Raw genomic sequence first — 23,300 nt, 5'->3', positions numbered from 1 at the left:
AGTATTGTGTTGTTTTTTTTATTACTGATCAGTATTGTAGTATTCAGTCACTATGTGGTGGTAATATGTGGTCTGGAAATGGTGTTGTGGTATTTGTCCCTTGTATGTGCTATTTGGTCACCAAGTGGTAATATGTGGTCTTGACATGGTGCGGTGGTATTTGTTCCTTGTATGTGATATTATTCGATCACTGTGGTTGTAATTTGTGGTCTGGTCACGGTGCGGTTGTATTTGTTCCTTGTATGTGATATTATTGGTCAAGCTATACCTAAATTGTATTGCAGATTTTAACAAATATTTAATAGGTTACAGTAGAGTAGGGCCCGGCCATTTTTCTGGTATAATCTGGTTCGGGTATATCATGACCCCCGTCACATGACCCCCGTCACATGACCCCCGTCACATGACCCCCGTCACATGACCCCCGTCACATGACCGGGGGGGGGCCCACAGTGTGTGAACAGCCCGGGGCCCTGGCTACCCTTAATCCACCCCTGGTTAGAGTACCTAGAATATAGACTGTATCTTATGCCAACCCACACCATAAAGCCAGGAGTAGGACTGCTGTGACGTTCCCTCAAGGAGTCATCTTCACAACTTTGCCCAAGTGGTCTCCAGACCAATTTCTGGCTATCATTTCATGCAAAATAAAAGCGAGACTCAACATTAAAGAGGATATGCGTCCATTCTAGCCATTGAGAGGAGTGGTGTGAGGTCAATGGTACACGTTTACCTGGATAACTGCTTCGTAGCCCAATGTCGTACAAACGCCTACTAATGTTTTGTGTAGACATTGTTTGCCGCCATAAGTAGAGGCATACTGTCCATATAGTCAGACCACGTGTCCGCTATGGGGCCTATGATCTGGGAGGGGCCTATGCTCTCTGCCTTTTGTCACAATTTCAATTATATCTGAATCCTCAGGATACAGGTTCCATTAAATAGAATGGCGCTGCAAAGAGCCGTCACCTCTATACTGTACCATAGTTAGTGCACAGCAGGTGCGGTGATGTCATTAGCGCATCATTCTGCACATGAAAAAGACCGAAGCAGCACATCATGGGAACGCGGCTAGGCGACTCGTATTAAATGGGGCGAGTGGTATGAATTTATTTTTTATCAGTATTTGGCAGCACAAACGTTGATCAATAAGAGTTTATGGTGATCTTCTCTATTATTCTACATTGTGATTTTAAAAACAAGCTGAATTATTGTCCAGACTAGATCTGTTGCAAAATTTATACAAACAGAAGCAAATGGGCTCCATTGATTAGTATGGGTTCTGTCAGGAAGAAAAAGCACATAGCTGAACTTTTTATTTTCTGTTCACAAAACTTACACCAAATGTAAAATAGACGTACCCCATAATAATACAAAGGGTCTCTCTACATCTGTTTGCAGCATCGGACTGGGGTGTCTGGGGCCCACCAGGGGAATGGACTCTAGGGGCCTACCCTACAGCTATATGCAAATATCTGTCATTATAGTGGAGCATCGGCTGTAAAACACCGGCGGCTGCTGCACATCTACCGTGTGCCCCAATAACTGGGATGTATAATTACGGTAGTTTACATTAATGGGGTTCTTGGTTAAAACAAGTTATCACCAATCCATGGGCTCCACAGGATAGATGATCGCTTAGATCCAACCATTAGAAACTGCACTGATCGGAAGAATGGGGAAGTTTTATCCCTGACAGGACACTTTTATCACTATTTTAAAATGCAGCGGTAGGTGGGATATCTGACCGCAGCTCCATTCATTCTCTTTGGGGCTTCCAGAAAAAAAACAAGTGCAGCCACTGAGTGAATGAATGGATCAGTGATCTAGTCAGACATGCCACTCCAGTCTAATGGGGATAAAAAGTTCCCAATTTTGCTGAATGGGTCCAAGCAGTCAGACCCCCACAAATCAATATGTTTTCACTTATCTGTGGAGAGGTGATTAACTTTTTTCCACAGGAAACCCCCTGTAAGTGCATCTCCGCCGCTGTGTACAAAGCATTAAAACTCTAATGCAAATAAAGAATCTTCTCCTAATTAATATCAGAGAGAACAAATGACCGCCATACACAACACAATCCACTATACCAAGACCAATATTACCACATACAGGAACAAATACCACCACACCATGACCAGACCACATAGTGACCGAATAATACTACATACAAGGGACAAATACCACCACACCGTGAACAGATCACATATTACCACCACACAGTGACCGAATATTATTACATATTAGGGCAGCACGGTTCAGAGGTTAGCACTGCAGCCTTGCAGCACTGGGGTCCTGGGTTCAAATCCCAGCAAGGACAACATCTGCAATGTATGTTCTCCATGTGTTTACGTGAGTTTCCTCTGGAGTCTCTGGTTTCCGCCCACATTTACAAAGACATACTGCTAGGGAATCTAGATTGTGAGCCCCATCGTGGACAGTGGCAATAATGTCTGTAAAGCGCTGTGAAATAAATAGCGCTATATAAATGAGTAAAAATAAATAAAAATAAATATGACCAGCATATAGGGACCACATGATACCACATACAAGGAGAAATACTGCCACGCCGTGACCAGACCACAAATTACCAACACATAGCGCCCAAATACTACAATATTGATTATGAATACAAACCACAATACTAACAACACTGTTATTACTACCAGTGACAATGTACACAGTACCTCTGTATATAGTTTTAGTGTACAGGTAATACAGTGATCACCAGTGACATTATACACAGGAGCTCTGTATATATTGTATAGTGTACGGGTAATACAATGATCACCAGTGACATTATACACAGGAGCTCTGTATATATTGTATAGTGTACGGGTAATACAGTGACCACCAGTGACAGTACACACAGGAGCTCTGTATATAGTGTCAGTGTACAGGTAATACAGTGACCACCAGTGACAGTACACACAGGAGCTCTGTATATAGTGTCAGTGTACAGGTAATACAGTGACCACCAGTGACAGTACACACAGGAGCTCTGTATATAGTGTCAGTGTACAGGTAATACAGTGGCCACCAGTGACAGTACACACAGGAGCTCTGTATATAGTGTCAGTGTACAGGTAATACAGTGACCACCAGTGACCGTACACACAGGAGCTCTGTACACAGTATATAGTGTAAGTGTGCAAGCAACACACTGACTCACCGGTGACATCTGTAGTTGAGGTCTTTTTTCTTCATCCAGTGCAGACCGCCATTACTTCTTCCAACAAAGACTCGTCTCTGCAGAAAATAACACAGTTAGCTATAGCTGATCGCTTCCAGAGCACATTCCCCACTATTTTCCTCGACTTCTATACTATGTCAGATGAAGAAAAAAAAGACATAGTGCCACCCTGCTCAGTAGCAGGACCCTTTTGTTCTCTCCATGGAAGACAGTAAGATCAAAAGTAAATTACAGCAGTAAAAATGTCCCCTGATTGTCAAAAAGCATGAAGAAAAAGAAGAGCACTCTCCGACCGTACAAAAGGTCCGTTCTTTATTTATTTATGTCTTCACAATAAAATAGCAGGACATGGCAGGGAGAAACAGTGGAGAAGGACGCCTGATTGGCCCCTACAACAATTATGTCGCCATTTGCCACCATAAACCAATAATGTATGTTCCTCATCCTGACCTCAATACAGCAATTATGTCACCCATTTATTTAATAAGGTGCCATTTAATGTCTCCATCTTGGACCCCAATGACCACCTTAATAAGGTCCCTATCCTGGGCCCCTTCCAGTAATAATGTCCTCATCCTGGGCCCCTTTATTTAATGTACCCTCCCTGGGCCCCTATGTCCGTCCCTATGGCCACTACCTTGCCCAACTACAGAGGGGGGATTCTTCTCACCTTCTGGCGCTCCCTGGTATCCTCTTTTGGCTTCATATTCAGCGTGGTCGTTACAATAGCTGCTGACTGCAGCTGTGACAGGACGCTCTGCTCTGTGACAGGCCGCATGCTGACGTCACATAGCAGTAACATTGAAAGGCCACTGGCCTATCAAAGGCTGGAGGAGTCATTTAACAAAACTGCCATGTGACTTCAACACATGGCCTGTCACAGAGCATAGCGCCCTGTCACAGCTGCAGCCGGTATTCATCTTGATGTGCGTTGTCGCCTGGGAAGGCTCCAGGTTTTCATGGGCCCCTTTAACACATGCCACGATTCCTGATGCACAGATAAAAAAACAGATATAGTACAAAATATAGGCACCACACAGTGCACCATAGAGTATTACGGGCACCTCATAGTCCTCCATACAGTATTATGGTCAATCACATAGTCCTCCATACAGTATTATGGGCACCTCATAGTCCGCCATACAGTATTATGGTCAACACATGGTGCTCCATACAGTATTATGGTCAGTCACATAGTCCTCCATCATCCATGTAGTACAATTCACTTCACATAGTATAATGCACCCATAGTTCTTCATATAGTGTAATGTATTCCCCATAGTCCTCGATACAGTATAATGCAGCCCACATATAGTATAATCATGCCACGCCAGAGTATAATGCAGCCACCCCACAGAATATATTGTAGCCCCCCGAGTATAATGTAACCCCCCAGAGAATATAATGCAGCCCCCTCATATAGTATAATGCAGCCCCTGCATATATAATATATGGTAGCCCCTGATAGAGCATAATGCAGCCCCCATAGAATATAATGTAGCCCCTCCATAGAATATAATACAGCTCCGCATAGAATGTAATACAGCCCCCGATAGAATGTAATACAGCCCTCCCCCACAGAATGTAATACAGCCCTCCCCAATAGAATGTAATACAGCCCCCCCATAGAATGTAATGCAGGCAGCCCCCATAGAATGTAATGCAGCACAGCCCCCATAGAATGTAATGCTGCACAGCCCCCATAGAATGTAATGCAGCACAGCCCCCATAGAATGTAATGCAACCAGCACCCATAGAATGTAATGCAGCACAGCCCCCATAGAATGTAATACAGCACAGCCCCCATAGAATGTAATGCAGCACAGCCCCATAGAATGTAATGCAGCACAGCCCCCATAGAATGTAATGCAGTACAGGCCCCATAGAATGTAATGCAGCACAGCCCCCATAGAATGTAATGCAGCACAGCCCCCATAGAATGTAATACAGCACAGCCCCCATAGAATGTAATGCAGCACAGCCCCTATAGAATGTAATACAGCACAGCCCCCATAGAATGTAATGCAGCACAGCCCCCATAGAATGTAATACAGCACAGCCCCCATAGAATGTAATATCGCGCAGCCCCTATAGAATGTAATGCAGCACAGCCCCCATAGAATGTACTACAGTACAGGCCCCATAGAATGTAATACAGCACAGCCCCCATAGAATGTAATACAGCACAGCCCCCATAGAATGTAATACAGCACATCCCCCATAGAATGTAATACAGCACAGCCCCCATAGAATGTAATGCAGCACAGCCCCCATAGAATGTAATACAGCACAGCCCCCATAGAATGTAATACAGCACAGCCCCCATAGAATGTAATGCAGCACAGCCCCCATAGAATGTAATACAGCACAGCCCCCATAGAATGTAATACAGCACAGCCCCCATAGAATGTAATGCAGCACAGCCCCCATAGAATGTAATGCAGCACAGCCCCATAGAATGTAATACAGCACATCCCCCATAGAATGTAATACCACGCAGCCCCCATAGAATGTAATGCAGCACAGCCCCCATAGAATGTAATACAGTACAGGCCCCATAGAATGTTATACAGCACAGCCCCCATAGAATGTAATGCAGCACAGCCCCCATAGAATGTAATATAGTACAGGCCCCATAGAATGTAATACAGCACAGCCCCCATAGAATGTAATGCAGCACAGCCCCCATAGAATGTAATACAGCACAGCCCCCATAGAATGTAATGCAGCACAGCCCCCATAGAATGTTATACAGCACAGCCCCCATAGAATGTAATACAGCACAGCCCCCATAGAATGTAATGCAGCACAGCCCCCATAGAATGTAATACAGCACAGCCCCCATAGAATAGACATAAGAAAAAAAAATCCTCACCTCTCCCGTTCCCAGGGCAGGTCTGGTGCACTCAGCGTCTCTCCGGCTCTGCAACGCTCAGGACAGAGAGGCTGAGCAGCGCACATAGTGATGACGTAGTTGGAGCGCCCCCAGACACAGGGCCACAGGTTACTCTGTACCGGTCCTTTCTGTCTCAGTTCTGGGGTTGTCACGGTGGCTGGACCCGGTCCGTGACCCTGCTAAGGGGCGTCCAATAAAAGGTGATAGGAGTCTGTCAAGGTTTTGTGACGCCACCTGTGGTGTTCGGTCAGGGTGACCGACACTGCTGTGGGGTCCGCTGGGGTGATGGAATGGCAGCTAGATGGTATACCTTCCCACAGGTGAAGTATGTCCCCAGGGCTTTCCAGTAGGGTGGATGGAGATGGTGTGAGGTACAGACAATAACGAGGACACAGGGTTGCAGACTCTTTACCTCTTTACTGAAGACTTCAGGATCCTCAATCAAGAGCACAGTTAACAGGACTGTCTGAGACCGGCCGGTCCGATGGCACATCCAGAGTTCCCTTTGCAGGTGGAAATCGTTGCCTACCAATAGCGCCTGTGTGTTGTAGTGCTACCCTGCTGAGCATTCGGTATAGTCCTCACAACTTCTGTTCTAGTTCGTTCTTTCTCTTTCTTTCTATTTCGTTCCAGATGTTACTAGTTTCTCGTCCCCCAGGTATGTTATGGCTAGGACGCACCCGTATGACGGGAAGGCTCGGAGCTCTTCCGGGACCCTAGAGACGCCCCTCTCCACGCGTTGCCCCCTATGTCTGCGTAGGAAATTTAAGGTAGACAGCCAACCTATAATTAACTGTCCTGCGGAGTTTGAAGTAAGGCATAGAGTCAGTTACTTCCTCGGTGTTCCGGCCACCGGCTACGCACCTCAGTAGGATGTTGCCGTTCTCTGGGCACGACTCCTACTGGCTCTCCTTTGTGCTTGATCTAGTTTCTCACTGTTCCACAATATCCTTTGCTTCGTGTCTCTTTCTTAGGATACCACCGCAAGGTAGTCCAGGCGCGGTTCCGTAATGCTCTGTTCTGTCCGCAATAACGACCTATGGAACACATTATGGATGGCAAAAGAAGCTGGAAGGGCCAAACGAAATGACACAGGATTGAGAACTTCAGAAATCTTATACGGACCAATGAAACGAGGCTTAAACTTAGGAGAGGAAACCTTCATAGGAACATGACGAGATGACAACCAAACCAAATCCCCAACACGAAGTCGGGGACCAACACAGCGCCGGCGGTTAGCGAAACGTTGAGCCTTCTCCTGGGACAATGTCAAATTGTCCACCACATGAGTCCAAATCTGCTGCAACCTGTCCACCACCGTATCCACACCAGGACAGGCCGAAGGCTCAACCTGCCCTGAAGAGAACCGAGGATGGAAACCAGAATTACAGAAAAAGGGCGAAACCAAAGTAGCCGAGCTGGCCCGATTATTAAGGGCGAACTCAGCCAAAGGCAAGAAGGACACCCAATCATCCTGATCAGCAGAAACAAAGCATCTCAGATATGTTTCCAAAGTCTGATTAGTTTGTTCGGTTTGGCCATTTGTCTGAGGATGGAAAGCCGAAGAAAAAGACAAATCAATGCCCATCTTAGCACAAAAGGACCGCCAAAACCTCGAAACAAACTGGGAACCTCTGTCCGAGACGATGTTCTCCGGAATGCCATGCAAACGAACCACATGCTGGAAAAACAATGGCACCAAATCAGAGGAGGAAGGCAGTTTAGACAAGGGTACCAAATGGACCATCTTAGAGAAGCGATCACAAACCACCCAAATGACCGACATCCTTTGAGAGACAGGGAGATCTGAAATAAAATCCATGGAAATATGCGTCCAGGGCCTCTTCGGGACCGGCAAGGGCAAAAGCAACCCACTGGCACGAGAACAGCAGGGCTTAGCCCGAGCACAAGTCCCACAGGACTGCACAAAAGAACGCACATCCCGTGACAAAGAAGGCCACCAAAAGGATCTAGCCACCAAATCTCTGGTACCAAAGATTCCAGGATGACCCGCCAACACCGAACAATGAACCTCAGAGATAACTCTACTAGTCCATCTATCAGGAACAAACAGTTTATCCGCTGAACAAAGGTCAGGTCTATCAGCCTGAAACTTCTGCAGCACGCGCCGCAAATCAGGGGAGATGGCAGACAAAATTACCCCCTCTTTGAGAATATCCGCCGGCTCAGGAACACCCGGAGAGTCAGGCACAAAACTCCGTGACAGGGCATCAGCCTTCACATTCTTAGAGCCCAGAAGGTACGAAACCACAAAATCAAAACGGGAGAAAAACAGCGATCATCGAGCCTGTCTAGGATTCAACCGTTTGGCAGACTCGAGATAAGTCAAATTCTTGTGATCCGTCAAGACCACCACGCGATGCTTGGCTCCTTCAAGCCAATGTCGCCACTCCTCGAATGCCCACTTCATGGCCAACAACTCTCGATTGCCAACATCATAATTGCGCTCAGCAGGCGAGAATTTTCTAGAAAAGAAGGCACATGGTTTCATCACCGAGCCATCAGAACTTCTTTGCGACAAAAGAGCCCCTGCTCCAATCTCAGAAGCATCAACCTCGACCTGAAACGGGAGCGAAACATCTGGCTGGCACAACACAGGGGCAGAAGAAAAACTACGCTTCAACTCCTGAAAAGCCTCTACAGCCGCAGAGGACCAATTGACCACATCAGCACCTTTCTTGGTCAAATCAGTCAACGGTTTAGCAACACTAGAAAAATTAGCGATGAAGCGACGGTAAAAATTAGCAAAGCCCAGGGACTTCTGCAGGCTCTTCACAGATGTCGGCTGAGTCCAATCATAAATGGCCTGAACTTTAACAGGGTCCATCTCGATAGTAGAAGGGGAAAAAATGAAACCCAAAAATGAAACCTTCTGAACCCCAAAGAGACATTTCGACCCCTTCACAAACAAGGAATTCGCACGAAGGACCTGGAACACCATTCTGACCTGTTTCACATGAGACTCCCAATCATCCGAAAAGACCAAAATATCATCCAAATATACAATCATGAATCTATCCAGGTACTCTTGGAAGATGTCATGCATAAAGGACTGAAACACAGATGGAGCATTAGAAAGCCCGAATGGCATAACCAGGTACTCAAAATGGCCCTCGGGCGTATTAAATGCTGTTTTCCATTCATCGCCCTGTTTAATTCGCACAAGATTATACGCCCCTCGAAGATCTATCTTGGTGAACCAACTAGCCCCCTTAATCCGAGCAAACAAATCAGAAAGCAGCGGCAAAGGGTACTGAAATTTGACTGTGATCTTACTAAGAAGGCGGTAATCAATACAAGGTCTCAAAGAGCCATCCTTCTTGGCCACAAAAAAGAACCCTGCTCCCAACGGTGATGACGACGGGCGAATATGACCTTTCTCCAAGGATTTCTTTATATAACTCCACATAGCGGCGTTCTCTGGCACACATAAATTAAACAGTCGGCCCTTAGGAAACTTACTACCAGGAATCAAATTAATAGCACAATCGCAATCCCTATGAGGAGGTAAGGCACCGGATTTGGGCACTTCAAATATATCCCGGTAATCTGACAAAACTCAGGGACTTCAGAAGGAGTGGAAGGCGAAATTGACAGCAATAGAACATCACCATGTACCCCCTGACAACCCCAGCCGGACACAGACATAGATTTCCAATCCAATACTGGATTATGGACTTGTAGCCATGGCAACCCCAAAACGACCACATCATGCAGATTATGCAACACCAAAAAGCAAATATCCTCCTGATGTGCAGGAGCCATGCACATGGTCAATTGAGTCCAGTACTGAGGCTTATTCTTGGCCAAAGGCGTAGCATCAATTCCTCTCAATGGAATAGGATTCTGCAAGGGCTCCAAGAAAAAATCACAGCGCCTGGCAAACTCCAAGTCCATCAAATTCAGGGCAGCGCCTGAATCCACAAATGCCATAACAGAATAGGACGACAGAGAGCAAATCAGAGTAACGGACAAAAGAAATTTAGACTGTACCGTACTAATGGTGGCAGACCTAGCGAACCGCTTAGTGCGCTTATGACAATCGGAGATAGCATGAGTGGAAACACCACAGTAAAAACACAGCCCATTCCGACGTCTGTGTTCTTGCCGTTCAGCTATAGTCAAAGTCCTATCACACTGCATAGGCTCAGGCCTATGCTCAGAGAATACCGCCAAAGGGTGCACAGCTTTGCGCTCACGCAAGCGCCGATCGATCTGAATGGCCAAGGACATAGACTCATTCAGACCGGCAGGCATGGGAAATCCCACCATGACATCCTTAAGGGCTTCAGAAAGACCCTTTCTGAAAATTGCCGCCAGGGCACACTCATTCCACTGAGTAAGCACAGACCACTTTCTAAACTTCTGACAGTACACCTCCGCTTCATCCTGACCCTGACACAAAGCCAGCAAGATTTTCTCTGCCTGATCCACTGAATTTGGTTCATCATAAAGCAATCCAAGCGCCAGAAAAAACACATCTACATCACGCAATGCAGGATCTCCTGGCGCAAGGGAAAATGCCCAGTCTTGAGGGTCACCACGCAACAAAGAAATAATGATTTTTACTTGTTGAACGGGGTCACCAGAGGAGCGGGGTTTCAAAGCTAGAAACAGTTTACAATTATTTTTGAAATTTAGGAACTTAGATCTATCCCCAGAAAACAAATCAGGAATTGGAATTCTAGGCTCTAACATCGGATTCTGAACTACAAATCTTGAATGTTTTGTACCCTTGCAGTGAGATGATCCACACAAGAGGACAGACCTGGAATGTCCATATCTACACCTGTGTCCTGAACCACCCAGAGGCTTAGGGGAAAAGAAACACAAAAAACACTGCAGAGAAAAAAAAATGGTCTCAGAACTTCTCTTATCCCTCTATTGAGATGCATTAATACTTTGGGCCAGCTGTACTGTTATGACCTGGTGGTTAGGAGCACCCGGAACGACCTGATGGTTAAACTCACACAGGACAAGCTCTGGGAAGTGGGAGCTCTGCCGTCCGCAACCCCTAATCCTATCACACAACTAGAAATAGCCGTGGAGCGTACCTAACAAGACCTAGACGCCTCTTCACAGCCTAAGAGCTATCTAGCCCTAAAGATAGAAAATAAAGCCTACCTTGCCTCAGAGAAATTCCCCAAAGAAAAAGGCAGCCCCCACATATATTGACTGTGAGATAAGATGAAAGTCACAAACACAGAAATGAAACAGGTTTTAGCAAAGGGAGGCCAGACTTACTAAACAGACTGAGGATAGGAAAGGTATCTTTGCGGTCAGCACAAAACCCTACAAAAAGACCACGCAGAGTGTGCAAAAAGACCTCCGCACCGACTCACGGTGCGGAGGTGCCACTCTGCATCCCAGAGCTTCCAGCTAGCAGGGCAAGAACATGATAGCCAGCTGGACAAGGAAACAATGAACAAATAAATAACTAGCAGGAACTTAGCTTCTGCTGGAGTAGACAGGTCACCAGAAAGATCCAAAAGCGAACTGAACCAGTACAAGAACATTGACAGCTGGCATGGAGTAACGATCTGAGTGGAGTTAAATAGAACAGCCAGCCAAAGAATAAACTACGTCACCTGTGGAAGGAACCTCAGAAGCAGCAGCTCCACTCACAGCCACCAGAGGGAGTCCATGGACAGAACTCGCCGAAGTACCATTCATGACCACAGGAAGGAGTTCGATAACAGAATTCACAACAGTTGCCGTTCTCGGGGCACGACTCCTACTGGCTCTCCTTTGTGCTTGATCTCGTTTCTCACTGTTCCACAATATCCTTCGCTTCGTGTCTCTTTCTTAGGATACCGCCGCAAGGTAGTGCAGGCGCGGTTCCGTAACGCTCTGTTCTGTTCGCTAGGTACCTGCCAGGTTCCCACGCCTGACAGGCACCCCCATGAGTCTTCTCCCTGCAACACCCCCTGCCATGGGATGTTGCCTGAATCCAACCCAGTCAGCTTCTGACTAACTTCCTATCCAACCCCTAGTTTTACCAGTGTGAGGAGTGGCCCAATAAATAAAGCCTTTTTCTCCCCCTAGTGGCCGGAGTGTGAAGTGTAATGTGTGCTGGTGATACCTGGTCAGTAGAATTCCTTCAGTGCCATCAGACGTACCATCACTCCCCTTAGCGGCAGAGTGTCATACTGCAACGACCAGATCTCTGGGGTGCTGCATCATCGCACCCTCTGCCCTGAGACGTCGCAGAGTCAGAGGGCGCTGAAGATGCTGCAGCTGCCGCAGGAACCAGGAGAGGTGAGTATTAGAACGGGGGCCCGAATCAGCGCTGGCACTGGTCGTGGGGGCCCCTGGTCGTGGCGGCGGTCGGCGCTGCCCGAAGATTTAAAGGGCCCGCGTCTTTTTCTTTTTTCTTCCTCCTCTTCCTCTCTGGGTCGGGGCCCACCGGGCATTTCACCGGTGTCCCGGTGGGCCAGTCCGACCCTGTCTGTTTGTATCAGTTATGCAATGGATCTACTTTGGACAATCATTTGTTTTGTTCCTAAAAATGAAAAAGACATACAGAATTTCAAAATGCAAGTATGAATGAAGTCTTAACACTAATCATTGTTGGCACAATTATTATTATTATTATTTATTATTATAGCGCCATTTATTCCATGGCGCTTTACATGTGAGGAGGGGTAAACATAATAAAACAAGTACAATAATCTTGAACAATACAAGTCACAACTGGTACAGGAGGAGAGAGGACCCTGCCCGCGAGGGCTCACAATCTACAAGGGATGGGTGAGGATACAGTAGGTGAGGGTAGAGCTGGTTGTGCAGCGGTTTGGTCAATCGGTGGTTACTGCAGGTTGTAGGCTTGTCGGAAGAGGTAGGTCTTCAGGTTCTTTTTGAAGGAAACATGCGAGTCACGACAATTTTTGGCAAGTGTAATTATGGTTTTTTATGAGACAGTATTTAGGTTAATTGCCTCTGGCAGCATGAGCTGTAAATACAACCCTGCATGACGTCACCACTGCATCCGGTCAACAAAGACCAAATCAACAGAAAGGCAGAACTGGACCTGGGGAGGGTGTGAATGATGGGTGCTATTTCAACGTCTCTATCCCTATTTTAAAGATATTAACGGAACACCCCCTTAATTGCAGTAACACTGGAAATAAAACTTGACATGTGTTTCACTAAGCTTTTGGCCCATCCAGCACCAATCATAAAGGAGCCTTTATAGATTACTAGTTCAAGACGTGGATGTCACTAGAACCAGAGACCTCATCTAATGCCTATGAAGCTGTACAATGTGTGACAACTAGTGATGAATGAACGTACCGGGATAAGGTGTTATCCGAGCGTGCTCGAGCGCTAATAATAGTGTTTTCTGTGTGCTCATTGGCAGGTCAGACTGGGGTTCCTAGGGCCCACCAGGGGAATTAACTCTAGGGGTCCACTCTACAGCTACCATAAACATTTTTTTACACACTATAAGGACAGGACTGTTAAACATATTTGTAATATACCTCAATACGAAAATAAGTTTCTGGCAACAGCAAAATATTTAGAATTGAGAGTCCTCAGTGGTTGATACCTTTTAATGGCTAACTGAAAAGATGGTAACAAATTGCAAGCTTTCGAGACTACACAGGTCTCTTCATCAGGCAAAGACTAAAAGAAAGTCTGAAGAATCACATATTTATGCACAAGATAGCACAGAAAAAAAAAACATGGATAAGACAGGTGACATGAAGCAGAATTACCATGAGTTATAAACAGTTATGTCCATAAATATTGGACCAGTTCTTAGATAAGGAATGTTTTATTGTCCTCTGATTGGGGTCTGGTTCTGTTGTGATGACCCCACATGGTCTGAGGGGCAAGTTCCTTAGTTGATGTAAAAAGACATAAATCCATGCGACACATTCATTCCTCCACTAAGGCTGTCAAAGGTCGTCAACAGTTTATATTCCCAGACTCTTCTGTCTCTCTTAGATTTGAAGCTACCTTTTAACACAAGTAATTTCATGTCCATAATGTTATGATTTGGGAGACAAAGATGTATTGCCACAGGTAGATCCATTCTTTTATCTCTTATTGTGTGGCGGTGAGAATTCATTCTTTTTCTAAGCTTTTGCCCTGTCTCCCCCACATACAGGGTCCCAGTTGGACATTTAGTACAAATAATTAGGTACACCACATTAGAAGTGTCGCAGCTGAAAGTACCTGGTATCTTGTATTCCTGATGTGAATTAGGGATCTTTATCTTGTCCGTGGTCATTGTAAATGGACAGGTTTTACATTTTTTTCTGATTGCAAGGAAAGGTACCTGCAGCTGTTGGAGAGGACAGGGAGCTCTTTACAATGATGCTTCTTAGATTTGGGGGCTGCCTAAAACACAGTAGTGGGGGGTCTGGAAAAATGGATTGTAATCGGGCATCTTTTTGTAGTAAAGGTTGTAATTTCCGTGTAGCTCCCCTTAGCACCTCCAGATTTGGATTGTAGGTAACTACTAGAGGTACCCGGTTATTTTCTTCTTTAGCTTTGTAATGTAGCAGGTGATTCCTTGATATTCTGGTGGCTCTTGTAATCTGGTTTTCAATTATTCTTGGATGGTAGCCCTGATTAAAAAGGTCTTTCTGAGGCGACCAAGGTGTTCATCCCTATCCATTAGGTTGGAACATATATGATTGTATCTGATGGCTTGGCTGTAGACAATGGAGTTTTTTATGTGTTTTGGATGGAAACTGTCCCATTTAAGGTATGTTGGACGGTCGTTTGGCTTCTGATACAGTGATGTCTCTATTTTCTTGTTCTGCAGCTTAATGATGGTGTCCAAAAAGTTAATTTCAGTACAGGAGTAGTGGAGTATCAAGTTGATGGTAGGATGAAATTGATTAAACTGTTCATGGAACGTCTTTAGCTGTGGCACAGACTCCGTCCAGATGATTAAAATATCATCAATGTAGCGGTAGTACGCCAGAGGCCTGATGGGACATGAGGACGAAAAGTCGCTTTCAAGCTTGGCCATGAAAAGATTTGCATACTGTGGGGCCATTTAACTTTCCATTGCTGTGCCAGTCTCCTGTAGATAGATCTTCTTGTCACTTCGCACTGACGAGCAGGGCTGCCACTAGAAATTTCGGGGCCCCATACTGGCAAAATTTTCGGGGCCCCCTTGAGACTCTGCCCAGGCTCCACCCCAGCCCCGCCTCTAGGCTCCACCCCTCGAACTGTCCACAGTCCCACCGCTCTCTCTTGGAAAAACTCCACTTCTCACCTATCACACATTGACAGTTCCCATCACCAGATCACACATATAGCCGGCAGCTTTTGTTTTGGCCAAAAGATTTTTTAAGCCGCCACCATAACACGGTAGACACTTTTGGCCGGGCCTTAGGCTAGGGTCACATTGCGTTAGTGCAATCCGTTTAGCGCTAGCGCTAGCGGATTGCGCTAACGCAATGTTTTTAATGGGGTCGCGGTAACGTCCCCGTTCTCGCAGATCCAGGAAACACCGGCGCATCGCTAGCGCGTGCCGAACATGGCACGCGCTAGTGCTGCGCGTTCCCATTGCCGTGAATGGTCGCGCTAATGGACGCGTTGCACGGCGTTAATTTCGCCGTGCAACGCTGTCCGTTAGCGCGTTCCCATTAACGCAATGGGAACCTAGCCTTACTCTACTGTAACCTATTACATATTTGTTAAAATATGCAATACAATTTAGGTATATTTTAATTTATTTTTCAATTTTTAAAATGACCAATAATATCACATACAAGGAACAAATACCGCTACACCATGTCCAGACCGCATATTACCACCACAGTGATCGAATAATATCACATACATACAAGGAACAAATACCGCAACACCATGTCCAGACCACATATTACCACCACATAGTGACTGAATACTACAATTCTGATCAGTAATTTAAAAAAAAGCACCATACTATCACCATAAGTGCCATTATACACAGGAAATCTGTACTTAGTATGCAGTGTCTGTGTACAGATAATACAGTGATCACTAGTGAAATTATACACAGGAGCTCTGTATACAGTGTATAGTGTCAGTGTATAGGTAACACACTGACTCACCAGTGACGTCTCTAGGTGAAGTCCTTCATCTTTCATCCAGCCCAGACCGCCATCACTTCATCCAGCCAGGACTCGTCTCTGCAGGAAATAACACAGTTATCTCGAGCTCTGCTTGTAGAATACATTACTTAATTTTTCCCAACTTCTACATTACACCACATGAAGAAAAAGAGGCGACATAGTGTCACTCTACACAGTAACAGGACCACCCCCCCCCCTCATTTAAAACCGTGTTTTTAAAAAATAAAATAAATACATCACTGCAGTAATAATATCCCTAAATTAGCCCCTATAGTAATAATATTCCCCATCCTGGCCACCGTGTGTCTCATTCCTGGCGTCAGCCATATGTTCTCCCATCCTGCCCTCATGAGTATCCATCCTGCCCCATATGATCGCCTCATGTGATCTCTCCATCCTGCCCCATCTGTCTCCATCGTATCCATCCTGCCCCATGATCCTGCATGATCTGTCTCCAATTCTGCCCCCAGTGTCTCCAATCATGCCCCATGTCTCCATTCTGCCCCCTATGTCTCCAACCATGCCCCCATGTCTGAAATCCTGCCACTTTTCTCCAATCATGCCCCATGTCTCCATTCTGCCCCCTATGTCTCCAACCATGCCCCCATGTCCAGCATTCTGCCCCCGGGTCTCACAGTCTGCTCCTGTGTCCAGCATTCTGCCCCACTGTGTCTAGCATTCTGCCCCCACTGTGTCCAGCATTCTGCCCCCACTGTGTCCAGCATTCTGCCCCCAATGTGTCCAGCATTCTGCCCCCACTGTGTCCAGCATTCTTCCCCCACTGTGTCCAGCATTCTGCCCCCACTGTGTCCAGCATTCTGCCCCCACTGTGTCCAGCATTCTGCCCCCACTGTGTCCAGCATTCTGCCCCCACTGTGTCCAGCATTCTGCCCCCACTGTGTCCAGCATTCTGCCCCCACTGTGTCCAGCATTCTGCCCCCACTGTGTTCAGCATTCTGCCCCCACTGTGTCCAGCATTCTGCCTCCACTGTGTCCAGCATTCTGCCCCCACTGTGTCCAGCATTCTGCCCCCACTGTGTCCAGCATTCTGCCCCCACTGTGTCCAGCATTCTGCCCCCACTGTGTCCAGCATTCTGCCCCCACTGTGTCCAGCATTCTGCCCCCACTGTGTCCAGCTTTCTGCCCCCACTGTGTCCAGCTTTCTGCCCCCACTGTGTCCAGCTTTCTGCCCCCACTGTGTCCAGCTTTCTGCCCCCACTCTGTCCAGCATTCTGCCCCCACTCTGTCCAGCTTTCTGCCCCCACTGTCCAGCTTTCTGCCCCCACTCTGTCTAGCATTCTGCCCCCACTGTGTCCAGCATTCTGCCCCCACTGTGTCCAGCATTCTGCCCCCACTGTGTCCAGCATTCTGCCCCCACTGTGTCCAGCTTTCTGCCCCTACTGTGTCCAGCATTCTGCCCCCACTGTGTCCAGCATTCTGCCCCCACTGTGTCCAGCATTCTGCCCCTACTGTGTCCAGCTTTCTGCCCCCACTGTGTCCAGCTTTCTGCCCCCCACTGTGTCCAGCTTTCTGCCCCCACTGTGTCCAGCTTTCTGCCCCCCTGTGTCCAGCTTTCTGCCCCCCTGTGTCCATCTTTCTGCCCCCACTGTGTCCAGCTTTCTGCCCCCACTGTGTCCAACAGGACTGGAGTGACAGTTCTCCGTGACTAAGAGCACAGAGCTGCACAGCACAACTGCCAGACAGGGGGGAGGAGGAGAGACCTGAATTAGCGCCAGCAGATGCAGCCACCCGAAGCCTCTTCTCACTGGATGTGCAGTCTCCTCACTTCTCCTGCTCTCTGCCTGTGCCTCAGCCCGCCCGACGACAACACACGCCACACTCCTCCAGAATGAGGAAGTGCTCAGTGTGTAACGTGACGTCGGGACCATGATGCACCAGGGCCCGCAAATTAAAGGTATAGTGCCCATTTCTCTCTGCCGGATACATTAACAATGCTGTAGGTGTAACTTTAAATCACCACAGCGTTGTTATGTATCTGGTCTGCGGCAGCTTTAAACAAAATATCCCAGGGGCCCGATGAGCATTAGCAAAGAGAGGGGGGCCCGCCCAGACCGGGCTGCCAGCATGTGCGGGCCCCCCTTTTTGCTTCAGCTCATCGGGCCCCATACTGTAGTGATGGCTGTAATGCCCTGACGGCGGCCCTGCTGACGAGGGCCAACAGCCCGAAACACCTTGTCTGCTAATTGAGATACTGATTTGGCTTTTATCCTAAGTCATATTGCACGACTTGTTAAAGGGTTGATTGTGACTTGTAGGATCACTACTTCCAACAGGTGGTGCTATAGAGTTTAAGTGCTCTTTTTCTCAGAAGAGGCAATTTGCATATTTAATTTCCCAGAGGAGCATTGCAAAGCGAATAAGCCTCCTTACCTTGACAAGTCAGCTGGTATGTCACTCGCCATAAAGAAATACTAAAAATTAAAAAAAAAATTTTATGAAAAAAATAAAAATAAGAGCAAAAATTATGTATATAACATGTGCTTAATATCCAGATGATATGTAATATACAAAAAAGCGGAAATAGCACAAGTTTGGACTATCGGTTGCACAAGCCTTCACTGCAATCCATCTACTATGCAGAAATATCCAATAATATTCAGAAAAAAGGCAGCACTCCTTGCTTATAGAGAATATTTGTGGTTTAATTCAGACCCACATGGCAGGCGACGTTTCTGCTCCTGTCGAGCCTTTCTCAAGCAGTGAATCATATGTAGCAGTGAGTTTAAATACATGCAGTAATTGCTCATAATTAGGGTTGAGCGAAACGGGTCGAACATTTTCAAAAGTCGCCGACTTTTGGCTAAGTCGGGGTTTCATGAAACCCGATCCGACCCCTGTGCGGGGTCGGCCATGCGGTACGCGACTTTCGCGCCAAAGTCGCGTTTCAATGACGCGAAAAGCGCCATTTCTCAGCCAATGAAGGTAAACGCAGAGTGTGGGCAGCGTGATGACATAGGTCCTGGTCCCCACCATCTTAGAGAAGGGCATTGCAGTGATTGGCTTGCTGTCTGCGACGTCACAGGGGCTATAAAGAGGCGTTCCCGCCGACCGCCATCTTACTGCTGCTGATCTGAGCTTAGGGAGAGGTTGCTGCCGCTTTGTCAGAAGCAGGGATAGCGTTAGGCAGGGTCCATTAACCACAAAACCGCTTGTGCTGCAGCGATTTGCACTGTCCAACACCACCCTCGGTGTGCAGGGACAGTGGAAGTTTTTTTTTTTTTTTTTTTCCCCTCAGCGCTGTAGCTCATTGGGCTGCCCTAGAAGGCTCCCTGATAGCTGCATTGCTGTGTGTACGCCGCTGTGCAAACCAACTGCTTTTTTCAAAGCACAAATCCTCTTGTTCCTTCCTTTCTGCACAGCTATCTTTTTTGTTTGTCCACACTTTTTATTTCATTTGTGCATCAGTCCACTCCTTATTGCTGCCTGCCATACCTGGCTGAGATTACTGCAGGCAGGGAGATAGTAGCTGCCTGCCATACCTGGCTGAGATTACTGCAGGCAGGGAGATAGTAATTGTAGGACATTCCCTGTTTTTTTTTTTGTTTTTTTTTTGGTGGGAGATTAAGATTGGCAATTTGGCATTTCTGCTAGAGTGCCATCCCTGTGTGTGCCATCTCTCTCACATAGTGGGCCATAGAAAGCCTTTTCATTTTTCTGTATTTTTTTTTGTGGGGTGTATAAATTCTCCCTGATAAAAATACAGTGGGAGATTAATATTGGCCTTTGGGCTTGTGTGCCAGTCCTGAGTGTGCCATCTCTCTCACAAATAGTGGGCCATAGAAAGCCTATTTTATTTTTTTTGGGGTTTTATAAATTCTCCCTGAAAAAAAGGGAGATTAATATTGGCCTCTGGGCTTGTGTGCCAGTCCTGAGCGTGCCATCTGTGCCAGCCCTGAGCGTGCCATCTCTCTCACAAATAGTGGGCCATAGAAAGCCTATTTATTTTTTTTTTTGGTTTTATAAATTCTCCCTGAAAAAAAGGGAGATTAATATTGGCCTCTGGGCTTGTGTGCCAGTCCTGAGCGTGCCATCTGTGCCAGCCCTGAGCGTGCCATCTCTCTCACAAATAGTGGGCCATAGAAAGCCTATTTAATTTTTTTTTTTGTTTTATAAATTTTCCCTGAAAAAAGGGAGATTAATATTGGCCTCTGGGCTTGTGTGCCAGTCCTGAGCGTGCCATCTGTGCCAGCCCTGAGCGTGCCATCTCTCTCACAAATAGTGGGCCATAGAAAGCCTATTTAATTTTTTTTTTTGTTTTATAAATTTTCCCTGAAAAAAGGGAGATTAATATTGGCCTCTGGGCTTGTGTGCCAGTTGTGAGCGTGCCATCTGTGCCAGTCCTGAGCGTGCCATCTCTCTCACAAATAGTGGGCCATAGAAAGCCTATTTAAATTTTTTTTTGGTTTTATAAATTCTCCCAGAAAAAAAGGGAGATTAATATTGGCCTCTGGGCTTCTGTGCCAGTCCTGAGCGTGCCATCTGTGCCAGTCCTGAGCGTCCCATCTCTCTCACAAATAGTGGGCCATAGAAAGCCTATTTTATTTTTTTGGGGGGTTTTATAAATTCTCCCTGAAAAAAAGGGAGATTAATATTGGCCTCTGGGCTTGTGTGCCAGTCCTGAGCGTGCCATCTGTGCCAGCCCTGAGCGTGCCATCTCTCTCACAAATAGTGGGCCATAGAAAGCCTATTTATTTATTTTTTTTGTTTTATAAATTTTCCCTGAAAAAAGGGAGATTAATATTGGCCTCTGGGCTTGTGTGCCAGTTGTGAGCGTGCCATCTGTGCCAGTCCTGAGCGTGCCATCTCTCTCACAAATAGTGGGCCATAGAAAGCCTATTTAAATTTTTTTTTGGTTTTATAAATTCTACCAGAAAAAAAGGGAGATTAATATTGGCCTCTGGGCTTCTGTGCCAGTCCTGAGCGTGCCATCTGTGCCAGTCCTGAGCGTCCCATCTCTCTCACAAATAGTGGGCCATAGAAAGCCTATTTTTTTTTTTTTTTGGGTTTTAGAAATTCTCCCTGGAAAAAAAAAGGGAGATTAATATTGCCCTTTGGGCTTGTGTGCCAGTACTAAGCGTTCCATCTCTCTCTCTCTCTCTCTCAGTCAGTGGGCCATAGAACGCCTATTTTTGGTTTTATTTGTTTTCTAAATTCTCCCTGAAAAAATCATTTTATTTTATTTGGTTTCTAAATTCTTCCTGATAAAATCACATTTTTTTTATTATTTTTTTTTCTAAAGTCTCCCTGAAAAAAAAAAAAAAAAACAGTGGGAGATTAATATTGGCCTTTCTGCTTGTGTGCCAGTCTTGACTCCTGGGTGCGTCATCTCTCAGTCAGTGGGCCATAGAACGCCTATTTTTGGTTTTATTTGTTTTATAAATTCTCCCAGAAAAAATCATTTTATTTTATTTGGTTTCTAAATTCTTCCTGATAAAATCACATTTTTTTTATTATTTTTTTTTCTAAAGTCTCCCTGAAAAAAAAAAAAAAAAAAAAAAAAAACAGTGGGAGATTAATATTGGCCTTTCTGCTTGTGTGCCAGTCTTGACTCCTGGGTGTGCCATCTCTCTCTCTCTCTCTCTCTCTCTCTCTCCAATTGTGGTCCATAGAAAGCCTACATTTTTTTTCCTTGATTTGGGTTCCAAAATCTACCAGAGAAAATAACTCCATCAATCATTGGTAGAAAAATATTGGCCTCTGGGCTTGTGTGCCACTCCTGATTCCTGTGTGCGTCATCTCTCACTCAGTGGCCCATAGAAAGCATATAGTTTGTTACATTTGTTTTCTAAATTCTCCCTGCAAAAATCTTTTTTTTTTTTTTGGGGGGGTTTCTAAAGTGTTCCTGAAAAAAATAAAAATAAAAAAAAAATAATAGTGTGACATTAATATTAACATTTGTGCTTCAGTGACAGTCCTGCGTGTGGGGCATCTCTCTAATTTGCAGCCACCAAAAAAAGAGTGTGTAACATTGGGCCTGATTTTCGCTGTGGTCTCACCAACCTGTAAAGGGGTAGCTAAATCATACTGAAGTTATAGCTCACCGTGTAAGTTGTGTGACTGCAACAAATAACGTTAGTTTGGTTACGTTTTTAAAACAATGAGGAAGTCTAGTGGAAGAGGTCGTGGCCGGGGGCGTTCATTGTCAGCTGGTAATGAGGGTAGTGGTAGTGGTGGAGCATCAGGTGGTCGTGGGGGAAAAAATATTGCACCTAAGTCTGGAGCTGTGGAGCCAGGTTCGTCGTCCGGCTACACAAGGCCTCGAACGCTCCCTTTTCTGGGATTAGGAAAACCGCTTTTAAAGCCGGAGCAGCAAGAGCAAGTTTTGGCTTATCTTGCTGACTCAGCCTCTAGCTCTTTTGCCTCATCTCGTGAAACTGGTAAAAGTAAAAGCAGCGCGTCGTTAGTGGATGTTCACGGTCAGGGACAAGTCACTTCCTTGTCCTCTTCAGCAAAAACAACAACAGAGAAGAATGCAGCAGGCGACACAACGGGTTACTCCATGGAGCTCTTTACACATACCGTCCCTGGCTTAGAAAGTGAAGCAGTTAACAGTCCATGCCCATTACAAATTGAATCTGACATGGAGTGCACTGACGCACAGCCACAGCCAGACTACTATGCTGGTCCTTTGACTCAGACCACAACATTGCCCTCGCAGGGTGCTGATCAAGAATCAGACCCTGATGAGACTATGTTGCCCCATCACGAACGCTATACCACCGAACGACACGGTGACACAGACGAAGTTGCGCAGGAGGTACAAGAAGAGTTATTAGATGACCCAGTTCTTGACCCCGATTGGCAGCCATTGGGGGAACAGGGTGCAGGCGGCAGCAGTTCTGAAGCAGAGGAGGAGGAGGGGCCGCAGCAGGCATCAACATCGCCACAGGTTCCATCTGCCGGGCCCGTATCTTGCCCAAAACGCGTGGCAAAGCCAAAACCTGGTCGAGGACAGCGTGGCCATCCGGTTAAAGCTCAGTCTGCAATGCCTGAAAAGGTATCCGATGCTAGAAAGAGTGCAGTCTGGCATTTTTTTAAACAACATCCAATTGATCAGCGCAAAGTCATCTGTCAAAAATGTTCTACTTCC

Source organism: Ranitomeya imitator, chromosome 3 (genome assembly GCF_032444005.1).
Source record: "Ranitomeya imitator isolate aRanImi1 chromosome 3, aRanImi1.pri, whole genome shotgun sequence".
In the NCBI taxonomy this organism is placed as follows: Eukaryota; Metazoa; Chordata; class Amphibia; order Anura; family Dendrobatidae; genus Ranitomeya; species Ranitomeya imitator.
This window is presented reverse-complemented; position numbering follows the sequence as displayed.